Here is a 10,613-nt window from a genome sequence, read left to right as displayed (position 1 = left end):
TAAGGTACACAGGCAGCCTAACTCAGTCCCAGCATGGTACAGGGAGGGGATGTTCCCCCTCACTTTCCAGAGGAGGAAACCAGATGCCAGAGAGGGGTCTTCCTGCTGGGCCTGAGCTTTCTCCACGCTGCACTGGAAGCAGAGCCCCTAGGACTCCTCTCTTACTCCTCACTGAGGCCTTCAGGGAACAAATGTAGGGCTCAGGAGAAAATGGCCTGGGGGTCTTAGGTGACCCCAAGCTAAGAGAAGGAAGCCTCCTGGGCTGTGAGCCCGGGCTCCAGCAGACACTATGCGGAGGGGTCAGCAGGAGCCCAGGCCCACTGCCCACAAGTTTGAGGGCTTCTGGGCTGTGTCCCTCTGAGAGGGTGGGCACAAGGAACCCTGAGAGCCCGGAGCTGCAGAAGCAGCTAGAGCTCCTCTGATGTAGGAAAGAGGCTGGTGTCACAGTCTGGTCAGACCTGAGGAAGAACTTCCTTACTCCCTGGTAAATAGGGCAGCTGAATTCCATGGTTCCTCCTAGACTCTCTCTCTCTTTTGTCAGTTCTCCATGATTTAGATTGGCTTCTGCCCAAGGTACTGACCACAGAGGGTGCTGGCCTGGCCTCCCTGGCGAATCTTTTCCGGGCTGCCTGGGAGTCCCCGGTCCCAACTTGTGACCCTGAGCTGACCCTCCATGCACTGACCCTGGGGCCTCCAAGGAGTGTGGGGGAAGTGGATGGTCCCAGCTCAGCGCCCCTGAATGGCCCTGTGCAGGGAGGGGGAATGTACACCTCTACCCCCACCTCAAGGGTCTGCCATGCCCCTCCCCTCAGCGTGGTCCTCCATCTAATGGACACCACACCTGCCCCAGGGGCCCTTCCTTCCCCACTGACAGCCTGGTCCTCTCTGCGGTTTCAGACTCCTTCTCCTTCCAGATGGGAACAAAACGGTGGCCACTCAAGGCACTACGCATCCCCCCACACCTGCAGCCCCCAAGCTGTCTGATTCAGGGTCCTTTGCCCTACAGCCCAGGGGTCCTCTGACCACATCACTGCCCACCCCCAGCCTCTCTGAACAAGCCCCGGCAGGGCCAGACGGCATTCCTGGGACAGATACAGCCGTGACCTCCCTCTGGCAATCTTCGTGTCCTTGTCTGTGAAATGGGTTGCGGCCTCGGCTGAGGACCTCCCGCCCCCAAATCGGCATCCGGTTCTCCCCTCACGCGCCGCGACCCGAATGAGCCACCAGAGGGCGCTCGTGGTCTGCGGAAAATCCCCCACGTGGGGCGAGGGCAGCCGAGGTGAGCCCTGGGCGTGCAACCAGGGTCCGCAGAGGAACAGAGGCCAGGAGAGGACGGATTTGCCCAGGCTGGTGGGGGTGGATCGCCGAGACGGCGGACGACAGGTCGCACACCCCACGGGATCAGGGAAGGGTGCATCAAGTGGCCGCTGACAGGGAGGGGTGAGCGCGCCCCCTCTACACCCTTCCCCTCCTTTACCTTCCTCTCCCTTCCCCTCCCCGGGGTCGCTGACAGCCCATCAACAGGGAAGACAAGGGACTTCTTCCGCCAGGCGGAGGGAGTGTCAGCTCAGGTGCACCAGCCGCACTCCTGCCGCCTGTTTGCTCCGTAAACATATATTGGGCCCCTGCTGTGTGCACCGAGGCGGGGCTGGAAGGAGCGGCTGCGTGGTGGCCCGTGGCGTGGAGGGCGACTAGAAGGAAGAAGCCGGTGGGGATGGTGGAATGGGAGCCCCCCAGGGGGAGTGGAACAGACGCTTCGCCACCTCCCGACCAACCTGGGGGCGAGGAGTGGGTGCGGGTCCTTCGTGGGCCCCCTCCTGCCTGGGGAGATGAAGGGGAGCCTGGGGAGGGGGGCGGCCCCTCGGTGGGCGGAGACTTGAGTGGGGCCCGCGTGGACGAGGCCCTGGGAAGGTCTGGGGGCCCCCGAAGCCCTGGCCACGTTGGGGTGGGGTGCACCCGCCGCCCAGACAGAGCAAACAACATTGGGGTGGGTGGCGGGGCCCTGGGGGCCCATAGCTCACTGCACCGTCTGCGCCCACCCCCGGCGTTTCCGATGGAAGACAGGCAGCAGGCGATAAATCACCGGCTCCCACTCCCACCCACCCAGGCTGCCTCGGGGAAGGGGGGCTGCATGTGACAGAGACAGAGCCTGAGACAGAGACAGAGACAGAGACAACCACAGAGAGAGACAAAGGCAGCTATGGCTGGCCAGCTGACACTGGCCAGGTCCTTTTGCTCAGGGTGTCTGGCCTCCCACCCCAAGATGCCCCCTCTATCAGGCCCATCTGGAAACCAGCTGAGAGCCACCCCACCCCAACCGACCCCCAACAGGGAGGAGGAAGAGGGAGGGAGCAAGGCCTTAGCAGCCATAACTCTGTCCACCCTGGAGAACCATAAATCAGCAGGGGGCTCTCGGGAAGCACTCGCCCCCTAGGCTGAGGGGGGCCTTTAGGGTCATTGGTCCTGGTGACTGGGCCTGGCCTTAGCTCTTGTGTCCCGCCCTCCTTAAACAGCCCCTGGGGTATCCCCCAGGCCTACCTCTGTTTTTCCCCAGCACAGTCACATGCCCAGAGCTGTCTACACCCAGGGCTGTCTACAATGGATGCAACACTCTCCTCGTCCTCACCTTCTCTGTGCACAGACAGGAAATGTCTGCAGAAGATGACGTCCTGTCCTATCAGGAGAACCCATGGGCTGGCCCTGCAGGGTCTGGGGATCAGCAGTCCTTCCCAGAGAAGCCTTCCCATGGGGATCTTCTCTGCCCCAGAGGAAACACGGTCTTTCCCTCCTTCTGTCCTGCTTTCCTGTCACCACCACCCCGCAGCGTGGTGAAGGCCAGCTGGACAAAGGGTGCTGGGAGATCGACCAGGTGGGGACCCCTCCATTACTGTGGACATCCCCTGGGGGGGTCAGTACTCAGTGGGCAAAGCTTGAGAGAGCCCATGAAAATGTTCCCAAGACCTATGGAGTGTGCTCAGCACCCTCACTGCCCAGACCCCCAGTTCAGCCACTGGCCTCATGGATCCCTGGCCCAGGGGTCTGTCCTGCAGACAACCCCTCGGGGCTCTTGCGGCAGAAAGAAGGCCACTTATACACAGGGAAACAAATGTCCACCATGAAATCTCTCAAAGAGCGGAGGGAGCGGGGACGGGAGCGTCCTTCAGAGCTCTTGGAATTCTGTGCCTGAGAGAAACCCTGGTCCTCATCATGTGGATGATCCCCTTGACCCTCAGAACAAACCTGAGTGCCCCAGCCCCGGGACATCAAAAGCACTGACTGGTATGTCGAAGGCAGGTGGTGGGGAGGGCTCCTGGGGATGTTCAGGCTGAGGGAGCAGCACTGTGCTGCCAGGAGACGCCTGTCAGGGGAGGGTACAGAGATTGCAGGGGCCAGAGGTGCCCTGGGCTCAGCCTGTAGGAGGGAGAGGGCAGAAGGGCCCCAGATGTGTGAGGGGAGCTCCATCCAGTCATTTGTTGGTTCTGAAGCATTCTTCCCAGCAGTGTGCAGTCCCATCTGGAGGCTACTGTCTGCATGGTCTGGGGGGGCTTGGGGGTGCAGGTCCCTTGGACTGCAGCCTTCACCTATCAGAGGCTCCCACCCTCCTCACCCCTTGTCCTACTACAGGTGTCCTTGTGGGGAGGGCCTCACCTCACCCTGTTTAAGTGTGTTAGACAAATTGAGGGGCTCTCGGCCAGATAGACACTCATGTGGCAAGGGGTGGGGGACGGGAGGGCACCTTCAACAACAAGGACAGCCTCACTGGCTCTCTCCACCCACCCCAGTGCTGCTCTCCCTGCCTCTGTCCCAGTCACACAGGACCCTGGGATCATCCCCACAAGGTCACTGTGTCCCCAGTGGGGTAAAAAAAAAAAACCCTTCAGAAGTAGCAGGGGCCTGGGGCATCTGGGTGGCTCAGTTGGTTGAGCGTCTGACTCTTGCTTTTGGCTCAGGTCATGGTCTCACGGCTATGTCGGTTTGAGCCCCTTGTCAGGCTCTGCGCTGATGGGGTGGAGCTTGCTTGGATTCTCTCTGCCCTTCCCCCACTTGCACTGTCTCTGTATCTCTCAAAAGAAGTAAATAAACTTTAAAGAAAAAAAAAGAAGTGAGAGGGGCTGGAAGGGAATCCTTCAAGCTTTGCCAGAGGGAACCCCTGGGGTTTGGGGGTACAGACCTCAGGGCAAGTAGAGGGTCCCCATGCTGCTTCTCTTGCCCAGGTGTGTGCATAGGCCTGGTGTGCCCATTCCCAAGAGGGAGACTATAGCCTGGGGCCAGGGGGCTGGGGAGTGTCCGGGGCAGTGTGGGCATCGCCCAGGTGATTGTGCCCCTGGGCCTCTAAAACTCCCAGGCTTGAGCAGGGCTTTGAGGAGGCCTATGGGAGGCCTAAAGGCCAAGCTCTGCTGTGCTTCTGCATGGAAATCTATGTTAATGTGACTTGTATTTAGGAGCTCACTTTTCTCTGTGCTTTGTTTATTTAAAGATGCTCTTGAAGGATTCCAGCCAGATACCGAGGAAAGGGCTTCTGTCTGGGCAGGGCTGCGGGGGGGGGGGGGGGGGGGCGGGGGACGGGCGCCCCTGACAGCCGCCTGTCCCAACACGCCTGCGCCCCTGTGTGCCCACTGAAGGTGCTCACCGTGTTCAAGTTGCCTCATCTCCTGCAAGAGTGCGTCTTGGAGGGCCACACCCGGGAGGACACCAGTGACACAGACCAGAGCAGAGCCAGAGCCCATAGACAACGCCATCCTGAGATGTTCATGCAGGGGGGGAGTGGGGGAAGACCATTGGCTCTCTTTATAGGAAAAATGGGGACAGACTTGTTTGTGGGAGCCCTGGGTCTCTCCTGGCACAGAATGCCTCACCTGGGTACCCCTTGCTCCGGGGGTCCCTAGTGAGGGTCCCTATTTTATGAGTCTCTCTGCTGCAGATCCTTCATCTAGAGCCCCTGCTCTATAGGTCTCTTCTCTTTGGAGCCCTGGTATGGAATTTCTAGTGTAGGCGTCTCTGGTATGGGGGTCTCTCCTCTGGGGATCTCTGGTCTGAGGTCACCGTTTGGCAGGTCCCTGGTGTGGAGGTCTCTGGTCTCAGAGGTCCCGGATCGGTTCTCCAGGTGTCTGCTCTGTATCTGGAGGTCCCCAGTGTGGAGGGCAGTGATGTTGTCTGTCCTTATTTGGGGTACCATGGTTTTGCCATGGTGGTCTCCAGGATACCAGTCAGCCCCTTTGCCCCGGGCTGGGGATCCACCGCCACAGAAATCCTCCCGGGGGGCCACACTCCTGACTCTCTTGTGGCAAGGCCAGCAAGATGAGTGTCTGGAGCATGAGTGGGTCCCCAGATCATCCACGGAAAGGTGTTGACAGCTAAGGCTGACCCTCAGCCTCAATTCCATGAGAATCCTAAGTCCTTGCCAGACTTCGGTGACGCTGCTTTGAGTCCACCGGGGTCTTCCTGGAATCCTCTGTTTCCTGAAGCTTCCTGCTGCAGTCCCCGCGCCCCCACCCCCACCCCTACCCCTGCACTCTCAGGCCTGTGCTGCTGCACCTGGATTAGTCCCAGCAGGTAACTTTGGTTGGTGCCAGCAGAGCCTCGAGCCTAGAACTGCCCCACAGGGTCCTGGTGGACAAAGTGGGCAATGCACGCATGGTCAGCAGGCCAGGCAGTGGGACTGTGAGGGGTCAAGGCTGTTATGGCCTCATTGCTTAGCACTGATGCCTGGGGTGTGTTCAGTGGCTGGCCTGTCAGGGCCATGGCTCCTGGTGCCCCTGGGCCTCTGAGACAGTCAGGCCCCACACAGGACCGAGGCATCACCACCCAGCCCTTGTTCCCACACATCCTGGTCTCCTGACACACCTATATCCTCCATAGGCCAGCTGGTCCCCGCTCTGTTTTTGCATCCTCACGCAGTGGGCCCTCCACCATGGCGCCCTGCGTGGGCTGTCTGGGGATAGTAGAGACCCTGCACACACACTCACACACGTATAAGCACACGTACGTACACATGCACATGCACAAACATACATGCACACACAAACGTCCAGAGAGCCTTCCTTGTCTTTCCTTTCTCTGTGGGAATCGGGATGTGGGAGAAAGAGCACACCTCCAGGGTGGAACCATGCATGCTTCTGGGTGACGTGGCCACTGAGTGTCCCTGAGCATGCTGTGCCACCTTCAGATGCATGCGTGTATATGCAATCACACCAGTGTGTTGTGTGTGTGTGTGTGTGTGCGCATGTGTGTTTGTGGGTATATCAAAGATGTACAGTTCCACCTCCCTTTATGAGTATGTCTGTCCCCACATACCCATTTGCATGTCTGTGTCCCCATACCCTCATGTCCACATCCCTGCACCTCTCGCATGCACGTGTCCTGTTGGCCTGCCATGCCCCCACATGCCCCCCGGCAGCCGCCCATCCCTGCCCGCCGCGCCATGTGTACACAGAGGCTTGTTTTCTCTGCCTTGCGGGCCAGGGGTGTGCTCGTAAATCGTGCAGTCGATGACACATTTATCCCTCAGGCGGCTGGCGGTGTGAATTTATGGCTGCCCCTCCTTCATAGCCGAGGCAAGACAGGGGCCTGGACACCCCCGTAGGCAGGCACTTACAGGCCACTCGGGCAGCTGAGTTTTCATGGGGCCACCAGGGCCAGGGCCGGCCAGGAGAAACTCAGGAGCACTCTCGAGGTCTTGCCTGCTCAGAAATCCTGCAATTTTAGGGAGCTCAAGGCAGACAAGAGGCCAAGAGGCTGGGTCAGCTCTGCCTGGGCAAGACCTGGGGTGCAGGGGCTTCTAATCTGCTAGAGGCCGGGAGACCAAGAGCTGGGCCTGACATCCAACTCTGTACCTCAGTCTTCCCACCTGTGAAATGGGACTGCAGCTTTAATATGCAAGACTGGAGGGGCTGCTTCCCTGGTGGTGGAGTCAGCCCACCCACTGCTTCAGGGCTTGTCGGAGGTATTGGAGGTATCGAGGGAAGACTTCGTGAAAGGGTGGGGACCTCGAAGACAGCTGGGGCTGCACACAGGGAGGGAGGAAGGGTGACCATGGAAAGTCAGGGCAAGGAGGGCCTCTCAGAGCACACCTGGCCTTCTCTGCTTTATAAAGATTGGGAAATGCCCAGGGAGGGGCAGGGCCTCAAGACCCCCGTTCCTATACCCCAGTGTGCAATGTGGGGTTCCCAGGTTCAGCACCCCCTCCTGGGACAGTCTCCTTTGTCCTGCAAAGACTAGTTATGGGGGAGGAGGACAGCCAGCTGGGTCAGACAGAGGAGATGATGGAGCAAGTGGGGTGCCACTGGGGCCACAGCCAGGGATGGGAGTCAGCCAGGGGTGAGAGGCCTGCCTGCCTCCACTCTGTCCGTCTGTCCGTCTGTGTGTGGGGTCGGGTCTCTAGGGTATGCTCTTGTCGGCTCTCATGCTCCCCCCTACCTCTAGTCCCCAGCCCTCCCTCGCTGCCCGCCTGTCAGGATGAGCGATGGCCGTGCCCCTCCCCGGGCCCTCGGCCCCAGGCCCGGTTCCCGCTCATTAGCTGCTGACACTGTTTGCTTTCCCGCCCGGGACGCCCACCCCCGTCACAGGCCATTTCTCCCGGCGCCCCCCACCCCCATGGGCCTGCCCGGGGGTCCAGGGTGCTGGGCAGGACCTGCATTCGGCTCCCAGAGTGATGGCCTGACGGAGCCCAGCCCCACCCTCACCTGCACACCCTAGAGGACGGGTCCTGCCACGTAGCAAAACCGGGCCACAGGACAAGCGGGACATGTCCATGCCACCCAGGCTTGCTTTGTGGTGACACATAGGGTGGGTCTCTGGTGACAGGGGCAGGCAGGCTCCCTCTCCCATCTCTGTCTCTTTTTATCTCTTGCCTCTGTTTCTGTCTTTGTCTCTCTGGGTCTTGAACCCAGCCTCTCCCATGGAGCAACTACTGAGCCACCAGCCTTATGCAGAAAGCACATCCCTGACCTAGAGCCCCTGTCCTCACAAATAGCCCCAATGCACATCCCAGGTCAGTATGTGGGTCAGAGGGTGAATCTGTGATGCCAAGGCTGTGGGAGGAAGGCAGGGAGCAGGAGTACCCAGGGCAGAGATGAGGGTGCTTCTGGGGCCCATCACCCCAGCTCCAGAGGGGTCCAAGCAGGGGAGACTGTAGATGTCAGATTATGGGAGGTTTGGCACAGGCTCGGCCTCCAGAACACATTGAGGGTATGTTGGGGGCTGCAGGCACTCCTCCATCAGGCCAACCACTTGCTAATCCTCCATACCCCCTCTCCATACCCTCCCCCACCCCCAACCCCCACCCAGTGTGGCCACAGCTGGGCGGCATCAGGGCCTGCAGGCCGGTGGCAGCCAGTCCTTCACTTAAAAATGTGTTTGTGATTTTGGCGGCGGCGGGGCAGATAACGGTGACGAATGGCCCGCCTGCCCCACGGGGCCCCCAGCCCATCTGGTTTGACTTTGGCCTGTCGTAGGGTGCCCTTGGGCCCCTAGCCCTGCCCTCGGGCAGTACCCTCAGAGTAAAGCCCAGGGGCCCATGTGGACAGCCTTGGGCAGCCCGACGTACCTCTAACTTTTGCACACACCCATCCCTCGGCCCTCCAGTGTGTGTCCCCCCACTGTCATGGGCCTCCCATGGCTGTGCCCACTTGGGTCTACCCTATAACACTCGGGGCCTGCAACCACTGAATGCTGGCTGGGGTCCATGTAGAGGCCATGGCCCAAACAGGCCCTCTTCTCCTCCATAGAATGAGGAGTAGTGGACGCCCCGCCTGGAAGGCTGCAGAAGCCGGGGTGAGGGTGATGGAGTGGCCGCTACAGAGGGAAGGCAGGGTAACGAGGTGGGGCTTGGCTGAGCCTGTCCCTTCGGGCCGCGCATGTGGTCATCGTCAGGAGCAATTTCTGACAGGGCTCCCAACCCTCCTGCAGCCACTACGGCCCCCAGACCATCGATTATCTGGTTGGAGAGCAGCTTCCGGGTCTGGCCCCAGGCTTGGCTGGGGGCCAGTGAGGTCGAGGCCGAGCCTCTTGGGTCCCAGCCCCTCCCACTCTCCCTTTGGGGATTCTAGGGGTGGGAAGAAAGGCTGGGGGGGGGGGAAGGGGGGGCGGCCCTCTGCCACCAGGGCTCTTTCTCCTCCCCTACAGCCCTCCCAGAGAGCACCCTGGGCTGGGTCTGAGTCCAGGCCAATGTCACCCTTGGAAGTAGGAGGATGTGTGGCCCGTCCACATGGGGCGTGGTCAGGGTCCACAAAGTTTGTGTGACCCGAGGGACATAGGCTCATGCATCGATCAGAGAACCTTCCGGAGACCTGCCTGTCCAGGTCACAGACATGGGTTATACCCACCTTCATGGACAAGATAAGGAAAGGTGGGGGATTTGGAGACCCCTTGGCTCAACTCAGGGGCCTGGGAGGCCAGAGAGGGACAGAGAGGGCATTCCAGGCCCCGGGAGCCTGCAGGCCTGAGGAAGAAGAGCTGGAGGTGGTGGGATCACTCTGCAAGGAACAGCCTGAACCGCTTGGTGACAGAGCTTCATCTTCAGGGGAACCCAGTCCCTACCCCTGCGGTGGGGACAGCTGGGGGAGGAGAGGAGGGGGAAGGGCAGCGCCATGTTGGGACCCCAGCCCCCCTTCCCTTGTGGCAGGAAAATCCCTCTCCCTCAGTGTCACATTGTTGAGACTTAACTTTGTTGAAATAAAAATTGGTCTTGGTATTAACTCGGCCTCGAGGATTTTCTCCGGGATCCAGGAGGCCGCAGAGGGGTCAGACGCCCATTCCCAGAGCCAGCAGCCAGCTTGGGTTTCAGGGGTGCCAACGACCTACTAATCCTCCTGGCCGTAACTCTCTGCCCTTTGTAGACACCGCACCTGGCTCCTTGGGGTTGTGGGAGAGCTGCTCTGGCCCCTGCCTCCTCTGGCCCCAGCCACAAAGCAGGACGGTGTGGACAGTGTGGATCTCAGGGGTCTGTACCTGGCCCCACCCCATTCCCCTCCCAAGACTGCCTCCAATCCCTCCCCCACTGCTCCATGTCACTTGGCAGTCACGGTCAGCAGTCCACAGGACACTTCCACCCTTAAGGCTCTGCCACGGCCTCAGCCTCACAGTCTTTCTGGGTCTCAGTTTCCCCCACCTGCAAAACAGAAGACTTGCCCCAGCCAGGGTATGGGCGACCCTGAAAACAGATAGATCTTCCAGGCCGTCAGACACTCAGCAGCAGCCAACACAGTGGTGACCCTTCTGAGAGGGGAGCACCCTGATGTATGGCTGCGTCCGGAATCCTCTGAAGGGCCGGGCAGACACACAGATGTTCAATGGCTCAGCCACAGATAGAAATTGGCACCCCAGGGTGTGCATGGGGTGGGCAGAGGTGGACGACAGAAACACAAGGTCTGTGGGCACCACCTAGAGCTCTCCAAGACTCCCTGGAGCTCCCAGGGAAGCAAGTAGACACTCATCCAACATGTGCTACCAAAAAGGACAGCAGCCACCAAAATGATGTATTTCTGCACCTACACAGATCTGTGTGCATCTGCTTTGAAAGCTGGTGGGGGTCTCACTGCCCCTCCTCCATGGTTCCCTCTGGCCGGTGGGGTCCCCCTGGAGTCTTCCAATCATTTGAAGTGTGTGTATTCCTG

Source organism: Puma concolor, chromosome D3 (genome assembly GCF_028749965.1).
Source record: "Puma concolor isolate L17-30 chromosome D3, mPumCon1.1.hap2, whole genome shotgun sequence".
Lineage (NCBI taxonomy): Eukaryota > Metazoa > Chordata > Mammalia > Carnivora > Felidae > Puma > Puma concolor.
Note: the sequence above shows the minus strand (reverse complement) of the source record.